We start from the raw sequence: 16,432 nt of genomic DNA, 5'->3' as shown, positions 1-16,432 counted from the left end.
CCAACAATCTAAGATGCACACTTGGACCACCACTCCTTAACCTATTAGAATTCCAGTTTCTTTTACCAGGTTACATATAGACTACACATACAATCTATCTTGTTCTATCTAAGAAATGTAAGCAATATTTTTACTATAACTCTGTCTAAGCAGTGTCTACAACTGTGGGCCTGGAGCCTCTACTGAAGATATCAGTATGTTTCAACCTTCACTAGACCACTCACTGCTACTGTGGCATTTGAGACCTTTCACTTACTAAAAGCATTAGAACTCATCCTAAAATTACTCACTTCTACTTGTCTGCTTTATGTGTAAGTGGCTTAATATGTTTCAATCCATCCAAAAGCTTTAATTCAATCCCTGCACTCTGATTTTTCTCTGAAGAATTCAGAGAGACCCCTGACTCACTGACTCCAACAAGATGCCTTTTTGTTTGGAGATTGAAATCCTCTCCCACTAATGGGGTTCTCCTCTTCTGTGGGATCCCCAGATCCCTTGGAGGAGCAGCATTCCCCAAATCCCATCCACTGTTATCAAAAAGAGCTCCTAATCTTTTCAGTCCAAGGGTTGTGGTTCCCAAGGCAGTGAGTTGCATGGATTTTAGTAGGCACAGCTCTGTGATATCCCTGAGACACAACCATTTGCTGTTCCCAGCTTGAATTATTTCTGTCACGTTTCCCAGTTTGAACAAATTTGTGTTCCCATGGGGATGGAAGGTCTCCATCCCTGGTCCTGGTTCATACAAGTGCTGCCTCCTCACATCCCTTGGGGATGACACCACAGGGTTTAAACAACACAATTTCCATCACTTTATTGGGATTGTTGCTTGCCTGAACTCAAGCTTTTAGAAAGATGCTTTTGTGCAGGTGTCATCCTAAATTTTCTTTTAAATCTTTATTCTCCTTTTCCATTTGATTCTTACTTAGCCTGTGCCTTGGGTTGGCCAAAACTACGAGACATGGATAACATGCAAATAATGGTTTCAAAAGTTGTCTTTCACTAGGGTTATCCTGAGATCAATTATCCTTGGGACCAATTCTCACATGTCTAGATGTTATTCATCAGCTTTTACACAAAGGTGCAAAATCCTATTTAAGGAAATAAAAGACCCACAACAACTTTTTTTTTTTTTTTTTTTTTTTTTTTGCCTCATTGAATATCAGAGAATTTGAACCTGGGCAAGCCAAGGATCTCATTATGTGAAGGAAGGGAGGAGGTGCATTGCAAATTTTGGGTGACTGAACCAAACCTGGAGGAGCTGGGTCAGTAGCCACTGACCATTGTCCACCCAGCCCTACTGGGTTCATTGACTCAGCCCCATGGGCCAGAAGGGATGCTTTTCTTTTGTTTAGGCACCCTCAGTTCCAGGTTTCCCCATCCTGCCAGTGTGGGGATTAAAGCAGGACTTAAGGGCAGCAGCAGGTGCAGGTTTCCCCTGTGAATGGGATAAAAATAGTGATGCCCTTTGAAAAAAGGTACAGGGATGGCAGAGGTCAGGTAGGACCAGCAGGAAGAGGAGATGGAGAAAATCCCCATTTCAGTGGGGTTTTCCCTCTGCTTGGGGTAGGGATGTTCATTCAGACATCCCTGAGTAAAGCAGAACTGTGTTTATTTCCCTGGAGAGCAAGCTGAGGTCTGGAGCTCAGCTCCCATGTGCTGTCTCACAGGGCTTTGCTATTTGCACTAATAATGGAATGGAAAAAGAATTAAAAAGGTTAAAGCAGGGTCTGTGCTGCTCAGCTTTGCTTTTATTATTCTGCAGTTTAATTTCTGGAGGCTTCTCCTCCCCTTTTTACCAGCATCCTGCCCTGTCCAAAGTGCAGCCTGAGTGGCAACTGCTGTGCCAGAGGGACAGGACACAGAGCAGCTGAGATGGGATTTAAGGTCCCTTCCAACCCAACCCAACCCATTCTGGGATTTTATGATCAAAGAGCATTAAATGAACACTCTGTGGTCCCTGCTGAGGACACCCTGCACCTCTGTGCCCAGCTGATGATCTCATGTCATTCTGATGAAAGTCTAAAGAGCAGGCAGTAAAGGAGGATCACATGAGCACGTGGGGATCCACTACAGCCAAAACACGAGTGTTTATTGGTCACAGGTGATGATGAAACCACTGCCAGCAGCAAGAAGTGGCAGGGTCTGGTCACCTGTGCAGCATGTGACATTTGGACACGTGCTCTGAGCAGCACTCAGAGGCTCATGACCCCGTCACACCCTAAAGATACCATCCAAGGAACATCAGCACTGACAGTTCATGGGTGCTCAAGGGCCAGGGGTTAATCCAGGTGCTTGCTGAGCCCCTGGAGACTTGGAAGTGATGAGGAAGGATGGAGAACACCCACCTGAAGCCACACTCAACTGCAGTGCCTTTGGATTTTATGAGTCAAGAAAAAACTTTTTGTCCTCCTAATTTAGGAATAACCTGCTTTTCAGTGACTTTGGGAATTTTTTAGGTTGTGACTTCTTTTTATGGGACACCAGGCACCACAGGAGGGATGTGCTGGAAGGTCTCAGCTCCAGACAAGGAAGTGGCATTGTCTCCTTGCAGCAAGCAAAGGAGAAATCCAGGTTACTTTTCCTTCACTGGGTAAATTTCACGGTGACATTTGCACATTTACATTGACTCTCTGAGGGCAGGATGAAGTCACTGGAAAGTTTGATCCTTCCAAAAGGGAAAAAAAAAAAAAAAGGCCAACACGACAACAAGTGTTTTCTTTAACTGGGAATCATCCAAGAAAATATTCTGAAAAAACCCTCCTTGTTCCAGCTTATGTTTACTGCAAACCCAGGATCTGATCAGCAGAGCATACAGACAAGTGTTACAAATATGTTATTAAGGGGATTCCAGAAGTGCCAGCAGAGCCCTGACAGTACAGCTTTGTTTGCCAAAAAGTGCCATTTGAACCCGAGAATAACAACCCCTGGGTTTGTATCTTCTGTCCAGCTCCAGTTCCCAGTCAGGTTTTACACTGGTTGTTCCTCAGCCCAACTGTGAAATCAATTTTTGAGCACAGCAGTAACGTTGCCACACTCTGGCACAGAGCAGGAGAGTCTTTTTTTCTCCTTGCAGGTTTGGGGGAATGTGTGACTGAAATCTTTCCCAGGATATTTCTTCTCCTTAAATCTCATCATCTCTGGGGCAAGAGGGAATGGCTTCTACCTGCCAGAGGGCAGGGTTAGGTGGGACTGGGAAGGAATTGTTCCTGTGAGGATGGGGAGACCCTCAGGGTGCCCAGAGAAGCTGTGGCTGCTCCTGGATCCCTGGAAATGTCCAAGGCCAGGCTGGATGGGGTTTGGAGCAACCTGGGATAGTGGCAGGGGGTTGGAACTGGATGACCTTAAAGGTCCCTTCCAAACCAAACCATTCCATGATTCCATGGTAACTGCCTCCCTCCCATGGGAACAGGAACTAAAAGTGGGTGATTCCCAAGGTGCTGAGCCTGTCCATGAGCACAGGGAGGCTGAGGGAAGCCAAGTGGTTTGTCTTTACCAGCATTTCATTCCCAAATCCCTCCTTGAGAAGGAAAGAAGGGTCACCCTTGAGCATGGTTGGGTGACCTTCTCTGACCAGGGACACTGAGAATCCACACAGTCACATTGCAGCATCATCCCACCCCATCCCATCCCACTGCAGTGGCCTCTTGGCCTTTCCTGCAGCAGCTTTGCCTCAGAGACCGCAATATTTTGGTGCCTGATGCAGAAAATCTGGGGTGAAATGTCCTTTTCCCCAGCTGTGACAGGCAAACTCTGCATGCCCACCTCTCACCAAAGGTTTCCCACCCTGCCTGCAGCTCCAGGACACTCCAGATGTTATTGTAAATGCAGTAATTTGTAAAACAACTGTGTCTTCACTCTCCCAAACCATTCACTGGGTGCCTTCCAGTTAAAAAGAAGAAAAATTGCTCTGAGATAAGCAGCTGAATGGTTAACTAAGACTAAATTATGGAGGCCTGGCTCTGTTTCTGCCTGAGGAGGTTAATTGTTAACACTCTCCTAACAAAGGGAGACAGACATACCTCGGGCACTGTGCCATGGCAGAAGGGAATCAATCACCAAATGATGGTTCTTGGGCAGGGAGAGCTCCAGCAAGGAGCCCCAGAGCAGGGCAGAGCCTTGGCACACACACCAGCAAAGGCAGCTGAAGGTCAAAAACTCCCCCCCTTGCCAACTGTGGTAACAGGTGTGCCCCTGACCTTCATTAGTCAGGTTTGTTTGGGCTTTAATGAGTGAGCAATTACTGACACCATAAAGCTGTGCTCTGCTCTGTTGTTTTTATGGGGGTAGGGCCCACACCTGCCCTGTGTTTGCAGCTCAGGTTGGCTCTGCCAGTTTGTTGGCAGCGCTGCCAAGGGGTTGGTTTGGCTGGAGGAGAAAAAAGTCAGTGTGTCCTGGGGTGGTGGAAGAGGTTAGAAATGGTGGGGAAAGAATGGCTATGATAATTTCAGCTTTGTCCAGGAAGATATGTGGGGTGGGAAGGACAGGAATGGGTTAGCAGTGAACACACAGACCCTGCAGGGAGCAAAACCACCTGTGCCCAGTGAGGCATTGACAAAAACCACCACTGAAACCCAAGACTTGCAGTTGCACTTGTAGAGTGATCAAATTACAGAATTATTCAGGTTGGAAAAACCCTCCAAAACCATGTGGTCCAACTGTGAAATCCACCACTAACCCATGTCCCCAGGTGTCACATCCATGGCTGTTAAATCCCTCCAGGGATGGGATTCCAACACTGCCCAGGGCTGGACACCCTTTCCATGAAGAAGTTTTTAATGAAGATATTTTCCTTAATATCCAGCTTAAACCTCTCCTGTTTAGAGGCTGTTCCCTCTTGTGCTCTTAGTTTCAGGTGCTGGTTTCAGTCACATCCCTCTCCCTCACCTTTTCTTGTCCATCCCCTCCTCCAAAAATGCCACTCAGCTACTGCTCTGCCTCCTGTGTGTCACAAGCCATCCTCTGCCACCCCCTTATGGCCCTGCAGGACCCAAACTGACCCAATCCTCCTCCACTGGGATTGATTCCAGAGGCAGGGACACCACAGCTCCCTCCCAGTGGCTCCAGTGCCCCAGCACCTCCTGTTCTCCTGCACCCTTCTCAAGTTGCTCAGTCTGAAGAGGGGAACAGAATGAGCTTTTCTTGTCCCTCACAAGCATTTTTTCCAGCCCTCAAGTAACTCTTGTGGCTCTTTTCTGCACCTCCTCCTACTCCTTTCCCCCATCCTGCCTTGGTGACTGCCAGGTTTTCCTCCACCACTGGAACACGGCACGAACACACTTGAACCTGTCTGCAAAAACATGCAGATCTCAACCACAAGCTTTTTCCACAACCAGAAGCCAAGTGAAGTCAGAAGAACAACTCCTGCTCCTTCCCCAGGACACAGACCTCTCTAACCCCATTTTTCCCTGCACTGCAGATCTTTTTTCTCCCCATTCAGAGCTAAAAAGCAAACTCATGAAGGCAGGTTGGAGGGTCAAGTAGTGGCAAATTCTGGCAGCCACCCTCAGACACCTCTTGGGCTGTGGGGGCAGCTGTGTATCTGCACATTCTCCATCCTTCTGTGCAAAGGATTTATGATTGGATTTACTTTTGAACACAATCCTGAGCAACATGCCCCTAGGGCACCCTGCTGGAGCAGGGAGTTTGGCTTGGACTGCCCAGCATGGGAGTCCTGCCTAGGAACATCCAGTCTGGGAATGTGGGGACCATCCTGTCTCTCTGTGACCCCCCCACCACTTTCCTATGCCAGCAGCTGAGAGCACTGAGGGGTCTGCACAGGGACCTGCAGCACCCTCTGCATAACTGGGCCCAGTTCAGAGCCCTCAGCCCTCGCAGTACAAACCATTTCTGAGACAGGAAAAGCATTTCTGCTTTTCTCTCCTGAAAACGTGGCAGCATCAGGAGGGGGTGGCAGGATTAGGGGCAGGCAGGTCCTGTTTTTGGGGGCTGCCCTTCCTCGTGCTGCTGTGGGAAATAAAAGTCAGCCAGCTTAGAAACATTTCCTTTTCCTTTCCGCCTGCTAATGAGATAATTACAGTCTTTTGTATTCTGGGAAACTACTTTCTCATTATGGGGGCTGCATCAGCTATTTACATAATAAGCCTGAAACAAAAGGGATGAGATGAAAAGACCCAGGCAGGCTCTTTGGGGAGCTCTTGTTGAGCTGCCAGGATGACAGATTCCTGCATCCCCAAACTCCCCTGGGCTGGATTTGGGGTGTGCCCAGCATGGGATGCTCCTTACTCTCAGCTCTGAGGGTCCCCAGGGTCCTCAGAACCAGCTCTTCCTTAATTTGGCAATTCCAAAGGAATTCCAAAAGGTGCCAAAGGGTTTGGGGGGGTGGCTGTGAATCCAGACTCTAATCAATGAGATGTCAGTGTTTGTGGGGCTCACAGTGGCACCTGGGGACCAGTGCCAACACCAGAGGATGCTTGGTACCAAACTGCCCTGTTCCTTGTCCCATCTGCCATGTCCCAGTTTCCTTCAGATGTGGTCAAGGGACAATCTGGGTACCAAGCTGTCCCATCCCACATCCCACATCCCACATCCCATATCCCACATCCCATATCCCATATCCCATATCCCATGTCCCATATCCCATATCCCTGTTGTTTCACTTTCTGACCAAAATAGGTACCAACCTGTCCCAGCCCATTTCCCTGTCCCCTCAATTGGCCAAGGGATGCACTGGTTACAAACCTGTCCCATCCCATTCCCATCCCCATTCCCCATTCCCATTTCCACTCCCATTTCCCATTTCCCATTTCCCATTCCCATTCCCATTCCCATTCCTATTCCCATTCTCATTCTCATTCCCATTCCCATTCCCATCCCCATTTCCCATTCCCCATTCCCCATTCCCCATTCCCATTTCCCATTTCCCCATCCCCCAGCTGGCCAGTGTGTCCCACCTGTCCCACCCCCTGTCCCAGTTCCCTGCCCCCACAGCTGGCTATGGGGACACTGGCTACCAAACTGTCCCATCCCACACTGCCAGTGCCCTGTCCACTAGCTGGCCAAGGAACTTTCTGTGTCCCAAACTGTCCCTGCCAGCCTCACCACCTCCCTTCCCCAACAAAGGCCCCATTGTTCTGCCCACAAAGCCTGAACAGTGCAGCCTGCTCCACCTTCCCTGGCCAATCCCCAGCTCTGCTATCAGTTTTCCTCCCTCAGCTGGTCGCTGTGTTTAAGGGACACAGTCCACTGCCACCCTGTCCCCATCCCTCAGGACGTGGCAGGAGGGGAATCGTGGCAAACCACAGCCACAATCTGCACTGTGGAGCACATGGCCTTGGCTCTGTGCCCTCCTGCTTGTCCCTCCTTCCCTCTCAGCTCCCTGAGGGTGTTCCTGGAATGGACACCCTGCCACAGCTTCCTGGAAAACTTGTACTGACAGCAAAATAATCAGTAAATCAATCTGGGCATGGCTATTGCTCATCCTGAGCAAGCTGCTCCACCTGTCCCAAGCCCACCTCCTCCATCCCAGCTCCTCATCTCTGGGTGTTCCCAGTTTTAATCCACAGGATTTTCTGGATCCAAAAAAGCAGGCAGAGTGGAATTAAAAGCCAAGCACCTTGCAGGCCACACCAGTCTTGAGCTGTTCCAGTAAGGGAAAAAAATCAAAATTATTCTGGAGATTGCAGCAAGGTGGGTAAAGCCAGAGAAACCTCAGCAGGTGACATGGAGGTGTGACAAGGGACATGTGTACAGTCCCAGGGAGGCTTTTTTTGTCTCATCCTTGGAAGTTTTCAAGCCCTGAATGGACCAGGCAGGGTCCACCAGCAGCAAGATGGCCTGGAGAGCTCCAGGGCTCCTTTCCATCAGGAATTATCCTGCCCTGGAGCTTTTTGCAAGCCACACTGGATATCCACCAACATTGTCCTGGCCAAAGTCCTTATCCTCAGGGGGATTTTTCTCCCTTTTCCCCATTTGCTCTCAGAGTCCTGGGTTTGGATCCAGGCTGGCATCCTCCAGATGCACCTGAGGGCAGATAGGAAAGATTTTCCTTCTCTGTCCCCATCATCCCAAGGGGCAGCAGGACAGGATGGCTCCAAGCTCAGCCCAAACTGCCATCCCAAATCCTGTGTGTCCATCAGGGAGGGCTCATCTGTCACCCTTGTGACTGCCCCCAGGAGATCCTCAGGGACAGCTGTGTCATTGTCCCCAGTGAGGTCTGCCCAGAAAAGCACCAGCTGTGGTGGCAGAGGGAAAACTCCCTTTTCCCCAGTGCAGGGAAAGGGCGGTTTGATGGAGCAGCCTCAGTGCTGGCTGTGGCCCTGACAGTTTGGGATGTCCCATGCCATGGGCTGGACTGCTTGGGGTCATCCCAGCCCTTCCTGCCTCAGTTTCCCCTTGTTAAGGAGCTGCCAATGGGAACCAGGGTGGATTTCCCCACCCTGAACAATCCATTTCCATGCACCCCATCTCTGCTCTGGCCTCCTGGTGCAAACACAGCCCAGCAGGTACCTCCCATCCCTAAAAAGCACCTGGAAAGGGTCCCATCAGCTCAGCCCTGCACTAACCCACTGAAAATCCTTTGGAAATGTGGCTGAGCCTGTGGGACTCCCAGCACAGGGGATATGGGGAAGCTCCTGGTGACCACTGGAAGTGTCCCAGCTACATCCCTTGCCTGGCTGCCCTGAGCATCCTCACACATCCCCACATCCCAAATCTCAGGGACCCCAATGTGATCTCCATCTCCATGGCCCCAAATGCCAGGAGGACACCCCCCTTCCTTTGTCACCAGAACTCCCCCTGCACCATTTAAACCCTTGCTCTGGGTGGGATGTTTTGGAGGAAGGCTGATCCTTCTCTTTGGGGTGATCCATCACCCCCAGAGTGATTCCAAGGAGCTGATCCTGCCCTTTGGGGTGATCCATCACCTCCAGATCAGTCCCAAGGAGCTGATCCTGTCCTTTGGGGTGATCCATCACCCCCAGAGTGATTCCAAGGAGCTGATCCTGTCCTTTGGGGTGATCAAGCAGCCCCAGAGTGGTTCCAAGGAGCTGATCCTGCCCTTTGGGGTGATCCATCACCTCCAGATCAGTCCCAAGGAGCTGATCCTGTCCTTTGGGGTGATCCATCACCCCCAGAGTGGTTCCAAGGAGCTGATCCTGCCATGCCCAAATTTTTGCCCAAAGCTCTGTCCCCGCAGGAAGGACAATAAGGACCAGCTGCCACCGGCCGTGAGTTACCATTAACTCGCCCCCAGGAATGTTTTGGGCGCGGATCCAGCCCGGGAAGTGCTCGCTCCTCCCCGGACACCCCGTGGTGGCTTGTCCCCACCGTGCCGTGTCCCCACCGATCTGCTAAACCCGAGCGATGCCCTAAAACCCGATGGGGTGCAAGGGGGGGATCCAGGGGGGAAGGTTTAGAGGGGAAAATCGCAGTTTCCCCCACCCTGATCCACCCAGCTCCGCGCACCCCATCTCTGCTCCGACCCACCCCCACCCCCCCTAAAAAATAAAAATAAATTAACCTGCAAAAGATTCCAGCAGCTCAACCCTGCACTAATCCACCGAAAACTCTTCTCTCCCCTGCCCGGCCCCAAACAAAGACACCCAGCGAGAGGGGGAAGGAGAAGAGAGCAAAGATCCCCAAAAAAAGCGCCGGGATTTACCTGGGCAGCCCAGGGGCGCATCCCGCAGCTCCCCATCCTCCGCCGAGCGCCAAATTCATTGTTTCCCTGCTCGGTGTCCCGGGAAAAAGTCCAAAAAAATACCTGAGCAGAGCAACCTGCTGCTGGGCTGGGGCCAAGGGCTGCCCTTCGCTCGGTGGGATTGGCCACAGAGCCCGCAGGAGCTTTAACTCTTTGTGCCCGGCTCCGGCAGCGATTTTGGGAAGGGACGGCTTCGTTTTCCTCAAAGGGGAATTTGGGGCTGATGGTTTGTTTTAGATTAAATGGGAATTTTGGAGTCAGACTCTGGGTTTTCCTGAAATAAGGGTTTGGAGTGTGCCTTTTTTTGGTTGCAGGTGGGGATTTTAGGGTCTGGTGGATTGTTTGTGCACAAAGAGGGGTTTGTGGATTTGGGGGTTTGAAAGGATTTTGGGGTTTGCTCAAAGAGGGGGTTGTGGATTTGGGGGTTCGATCAAAGAGGGATTTGTGGGTTTGAAAGGTTTTGGGGTTTGTGTATTTGGGGGTTTGCTCAAAGAGGGATTTGTGGGTTTGAAAGGTTTTGGGGTTAGCTCAGATAGGGGTTTGTGGATTTTAAAGGTTTTTTAGGGTTTGCATAAATAGGGGTTTGTGGATTTGGAAGGTTTGGGGTTTGCTCAAGTAGGGATTTTTGGGTTTGAAAGGTTTTGGGGTTTGCTCAAGTAGGGGCTTGTGGATTTGGAAGGTTTTTGGGGTTTGCTCAAGTAGGGATTTGTGGATTTGGAAGGTTTGAGGTTCGCTTAGATGGGGATTTATGGGTTTGAAAGGTTTTTGGGGTTTGTTCAAATAGGGGTTTGCGGATTTGGAAGGTTTGAGGGTTTGCTCAGATTCGGATTTATGGGTTTGAAAGGTTTTTTGGGGTTTGCTCAAATAGGGGTTTGTGGGTTTGGAAGATTTTTGGGGTTTGCTCAAGTAGGGATTTATGGGTTTGTGGATTTGGGGTTTGCTCAAATAGAGATTTGGGGTTCAGAGTCTTGTTTTATCTCAAACAGGTAATTTGGGGTCAGACCATTTGTTTTTCTTCAAATGGGAATTTTGGGGTCTGACAGCTTGGTTTTGCACAGAGAAAATTCTGAGGGTTTGACAGCAAGTTTTAATTACTCAACAACAAGAATTTTGGGATCTGACTGTTGGGTTCTTTTGCTTTAATACTTTTTTTCTTATTCTCAAAAAAGTAATTTCAGACTCTCAAAACTTGTTTTTTCTCAAATGAGGAATTTGAGATTCAATTTGCCCAAACAGGGATTTTAGGATCAGACAGCTGGTGTTTGGGTTCTTTTTCAGATAGGGAATATTGGGGTATGATAGCTTGATTTTGCTCAAATAGTGATTTTATGATCAGGTAACTTATTTTGACTAAAGATGGATTTTGGGGTCTGGCATCTGGATGTTCCTTAAATTGGAATTTGGAGTCTGAGTGCATGTTTTGTTTTTTGTTTGTTTGTTTGTTTGTTTGTGTTCCAAAAGGGGAATTTAGGATCTGGGGGCTTGGGGCTCTAACAGCTGGGCTCTTTTCAAATGGAATTTTGGGGTCTGACAAATTGGGCTTTTTTTTTTTTTTTTTTTTTTTTTCAAGTGAGGATTGCTCAAAACAGCTCATTTTCACTCAAATTGTTTTTTTTGGGATCTTTCTATCAGGGGACCCTTCTCAACTGTCCCATCCTCCTGGAGATGCATCCCACCTGCATGGCTGAAATGAAAGGCTGTGAAAAGCTCTCAAAGAAGGGAAGAAAATTGGTTGGATGGGGTGAATGAGATCCACAGAATCCCAGAATGGTTTGGTTTGGAAGGGACCTTAAACCTCATCTCATGTCCATGAGCAGGGACACCTTCCACTATCCCAGGCTGCTCCAAACTCCATCCAGCTGGCCAAAAGCTGGACCTGGGTGCTGCCCTCCTTCCTTTCCATGGTTCAGAGCAGAGCCCTGCAGACTCAGGATGGCCCAGAGCTCCTTTTCCCATTTTCCCAGCTGCCAGCACTGTGGCAGGAGAGCAATCAGGCTCCCATTGGGGGCCATCCAGCCTCAGCACTTACTCTGGATTATTTGCAGTCGTGGAGGGAAGGAAATAAAGCCACACAAAGCCACCCCTAATTTAGACACATTTGCTCAAGTGAATTTTCTATTGGCAGGATGTCTGGGGATCAAAGGAGTCGCCGGTGTTGGTGGGGAAATAACAGCAAGAGCAGTAAAACAGCAATAAAGCCAAAATAATCAAATATGGGTTAATGTGCACTTAAACCAGGGCAAAATGCACTGCTGGGGTGCATGGGGAAGGTGTAAATTATACCAAAATGCATTCCTGTGGAGATTCAAGCTCTTAATTTTGCCCTTAAGCTCCAGAAGCAGAGAATTCAGACAAATAGGCTGGTTTTGGGATTTGTGCAGCTTGGAAGCAGCCAGGCAGACAGAGAGCCCTTTCCACCCCTGGCACTGCTCTGGCAATAAGCAGAGCAGGCTCAGGAGCTCTGCTGGGGCCTGGACCCTCCCCAGCTATGGGATTTGGGGAGGCTGCCCCAAATTTGGGGAGGCTGCCCCAGCACAGGAGCAGCAGCAGCCCCAGATCTCAGAGGAGGCAGCGATTTCCTGGCACTGCAGCTGGTGGAGGCTGTGCTCCAGCTCCCTTTGGGAGCTGAGTTATGTCTTAGTGCTTCCCACAGATGAATAAATCATGGGAGGAGAGGCTTTGGAGAAGGCTGGAAAATCAGGATAACCCGTGCTCCAGGTGGGGAGTAAACTTTTGAACCCCCAACTCCTCTTTCTAACCCAGGGCTTGGGTGCCTGAGCCAGGAACCTGTTTGCCCACCCAGCTCACCTCCATCACCTCTGAGAGCCAGCAGAGACAGCAATCCTGCTGGAGACACTCATCTTTGAAAGAAAATAATCTGCCAGCAGGTTCTGCTGCTGCCTTAGTGCTTGGTGACAGTGGTGATGTGTTCCAAGTTTTCCTGTTCAGCTGTGTGGAACGTAATCAAATACCAACAAATTAAAAGCTAATTCTTGCCTGTTATATTCATGCTCACTATCATTACTACCAAGCAGATAAGCCAGGTCTTACCAGGTGTAAGTTAAATTATTAATTATTTAGAAGTGAAAAATTAAATAAAATATTTTTAAATAGAGACAGGCAATTTGCTTTCCCCAATTCTCACCCAGCACCCCTTTGTGCCAGGCTCCTGCACAGCCAGCTGCACCCAGGCCACCATGTTTCCATGGGACACAAGCACCAGGACTTGGTCTCAGCCCTTTGTGGGGTTTATCCTTCTCTGCTCTGCCCTTTTTGGGTGGCCATGGTCAAACTGTGTCACCCAGCTCCAACCACCTGAGGTCACCTCCAGCCTGGCACTACAGGGTTGGGTTTACCCAGGTAAAAACCTTCCCTCCCCAGCCACAATGGCCTCACTCTGTCTTGGGGCTGAGGCTTTGAACATCCCCCCAAAGCCTTCTTCCTCTTGAAGAAAGGAAAGATTCACTCTTCCAAAATCAAACTCTTTGTTGCCATGCCCTTCTGTTTTCTTTTCAATTTTCCTTGCAGGAGTGACAGCCCCTGGCAGGGTGATTTCCCTCTGGTGATTTCCATTCTCTTGGAGCTGTTTCATTTCAAGATCTCCAAGCTCACTGAGGTGCAGTGTTGGGTTGTTGTGCCCAGCAATGTGTGTTCTGTCCCATCTGCTGACCCGGCTGGGGCAGTGCCCCTGATCTCCTGGCACATATTCTCTGCTAATGGGCCATCTTTAAACCAGCTGGGCAATCATCTTTATCTTCCCACAGCCCATCCTCCCTCCAGCAGATATCTCCTGTTCATGGCCACTGAGTCCCAGGGCATGGCTGATAAAATTCCATCATCCCACTGGGAGATGCTCCAGCCAGGGCAGGAGCCAAGCCTTTCCTACCCAGAGAAAAACTGAGATTTGGAACACCAGAGCAGCCTTTCCACTGGATTCCAGAGGAAAGCCAGACCCTTCCACATCATCCCTGGAGCTTCAGAGGAAACTGCACCTTCTCCAGGAGCACTGCTCCAGCTGAGCCACATCTGCCCCTGCAGGAGGATGCAGCACCATGGAATGGGACTGTGCCACCACCCTGACTGACTGACTGTGCCAGCTTGGATTCTGACTCTGGCAGGGTTGGGATTGTTCTGTGTAATACTGCATTTCTATTTTAATTTTCCTAGTAAAGAACTGTTATTCCTAATTCCCATATCTTTGCCTGAGAGCCCCTTAATTTCAAAATTATAATAATAATTTGGAGGGAGGGGGTTTACATTCTCCATTTCCAAGAAAAGCTTCTGCCTTTATTGGCAGACACCTGTCCTTCAAACCAGGACAGGTGCTCAGGCTGCACCTGCAGGATTGGTTCAGTGCTCTTTGCACTGATCAGAGGAGGAGGAAAACATCAGCTGCTGTGAGGTCTGAAGGAGCATCAATGGCCCAGGACATTCCCCAGGGAGCAGGGGTGGAAAGCATTGATGTGCTCAGGCATGCAGCAAGGCAGAGGTGGAGATGGGAATGGGAGCAGAGACAGCAGCTCCTTGCACTGGGATTTCTTCCTTAAAAGCTCTGGGGAGCTGTTTTTTGGTGCAAGACATCCCAATGTGAGCAAGAGCCTCCCCCCTCTCCTCATCCAGACTCCTTCATTTAGAGGGAAAATAATTTCCAAAGCCTTGAGGAGCAGATAAAAAAACCCAAAACCTAAATAAGGGTACCCTGGCTGTTGAACACACCTTGAGGCCATGGATGAAGTGGCATCTCCATCCCAGGATGTCTGAGTGCCTTGGCTGAGCTGTGTCAAGGCCAGCCTGGTCTGGTGGTGAAGACAGTTCTGAATTTGTGCTGGAGACCTCCAGAGCTTTAAAACCAGCAGCACAACAACCTCAACCCAACTCAGAGCTCAGCTGTGCACTGACTGTGCCTGTAAGTGCTTTCCATCCATCAGGCTGGACACTGATACCAGAATTCCTGCAGCATCTCCTTGCCAGGCTCTGTTTGAAGCTCTTCCCCACTATCTGTCATTAAAGCAGAGATTTCCAGCCCAGTTTTCAGAGGAAAAACCCTGTTTTCTGTGACAGTCAATGGGTGTGGAACATCCAGGGGTTTCCCTGTGTTTGTGGAGAGATGCTGCCTTGATATTTTTGCGAGTGCCCTGCAGGGATGACAGGGACCACAGCCAAACATGCAGGATGGGGCTGGTAGGGGAGCATGACAACACCAGCAAATCCAACCTTTCTGCTGGGAAAGCTGATAAAATCCCCAGCAGCCTGAGCAGGCTCTGTGGCTGAGCTCCCAGAAGAAATGTCAGGATGACACCCAGAGTTTGTGCAAGGAGAAACTGGTTCTATGATAAAACAAATCTTCTCTGTACCTGGGGGTTGACCAGCATGGGGACATCCCACTGGTCTGGAGGTTAAAATGCTGGGAGAGGCTCTTCCTGCTCATTAATAGAATAATTTGAGCCTGTGTGAGAGCTCTTCGTACCCACACAGAGCTGGGGATGGGGGAGGACCTTTTCCAAGCTGACACGGGGGGTCCTGAGGCTGGGTTGACCCCAAAATCTGGGTTGATGCCAGCTGCTGCAATGGGGACACTTTCCATCTCCAATCCATGACATCTGCCTGCTCAGCTTGAGCCAGCACGAGCAAGCCAGAAGATTCTGGTTTATGTCATCCAGAGAGATGGTTTCCTATTCTGGAAAAAACCATCCCTGCTGGTATAAGCTGTCTCCTCCTGTAGCAGCACAGAGCAGGCAAAGCCTCTCAGAGCTGGCAAACCACAGCCTGGTGCATGGGCCAGGTGTTCCCAAAATTCAGGAGAGGCTCCTGCATCTGCCCCTGGGGGTGCTGAAAGCCCAGAGTGTGTCCTGGCTGTGGGATTTGGGTCAGGTCTGAGCTGCCTGGGGGGAGGATGTGAATTCTCAGGTTTCCCAAAAAATGTCTAGACCAGAGAGTTGTGGAATCATAGAGTCATGGGATGGTTTGGGTGGGAAGGGACCTTAAAGATCATCCAGTTCCAACCCTCTGCCATGCAGGGACACCTTGCATTATCCCAGGTTGCTCCAAGCTCCATCCAGCCTGGCCTTGGACACTGCCAGGGATCCAGGGGCAGCCACAGCAAATCTGGGCACCCTGTGCCAGGGCCTCCCCACCCTCACAGGGAAGATTTTCTTCCTAATATTTAGTCTAAATCTCTCATCCTTTTAGTTTAAAACCATTCCTTGGGTGATTATCCAGAATGAAGAAAACAAACCTCCCATTCCCAGTCCCAAAGCATCAGGCCAGGCCTAGTAAAGATAAATTGGAGCAAACCAGCTTGCAGCCAGCAAATTTCCACTGAAATCACCAGGTGTTCAAGGATCCTGTTTGGAACTGCCCTTTCTGTCCATATCAGGAATTAGGGATTTGTCACAGCCCCCTTGGCTCAGGGTGGGAGGTTTTTTTCAGGGAGGAACATCAGGTTCAGGATTAAGTGCTTGTGTTGTCATCTCCATCTCCATCACCTCCATCTCCATCTCATCTCCATTGTGCCCAACCTCTGCTCTGGTGAAAAATTGGTGGCTGAGTGGCTTCAGCAGAAGCAGGAGAATCCTCAAGTCTTGGGAAAAGATCTCCTGGAACACTGAGCAGGAAGCCTGGAGCAGCCCTGAGGTGGCTCTCTGGGGAGGACACAAGGTTGACAGTCCCTGTCCAGGCCACCATGACCCAGCTGACACAGCCCATGGAGCACAGGGAGGGATTTGGCTGATTGGAAATGGGCATGGGCTGAAATGCCACCTGAATCCATCACCA

The 16,432-nt window shown here is 49.8% G+C and overlaps 1 protein-coding gene across 1 annotated transcript in view; it reads right to left on the bottom strand.

The window, feature by feature from the left end:
* Positions 1–16,432, bottom strand: part of LZTS3 (leucine zipper tumor suppressor family member 3) — a 48,915-nt gene that overhangs the window by 12,134 nt on the left and 20,349 nt on the right.

This window comes from Erithacus rubecula, assembly GCF_903797595.1.
Source record: "Erithacus rubecula genome assembly, chromosome: 5".
Classification (NCBI taxonomy): Eukaryota; Metazoa; Chordata; class Aves; order Passeriformes; family Muscicapidae; genus Erithacus; species Erithacus rubecula.
Note: the sequence above shows the minus strand (reverse complement) of the source record. Positions and strands in the feature narration are given on the sequence as shown.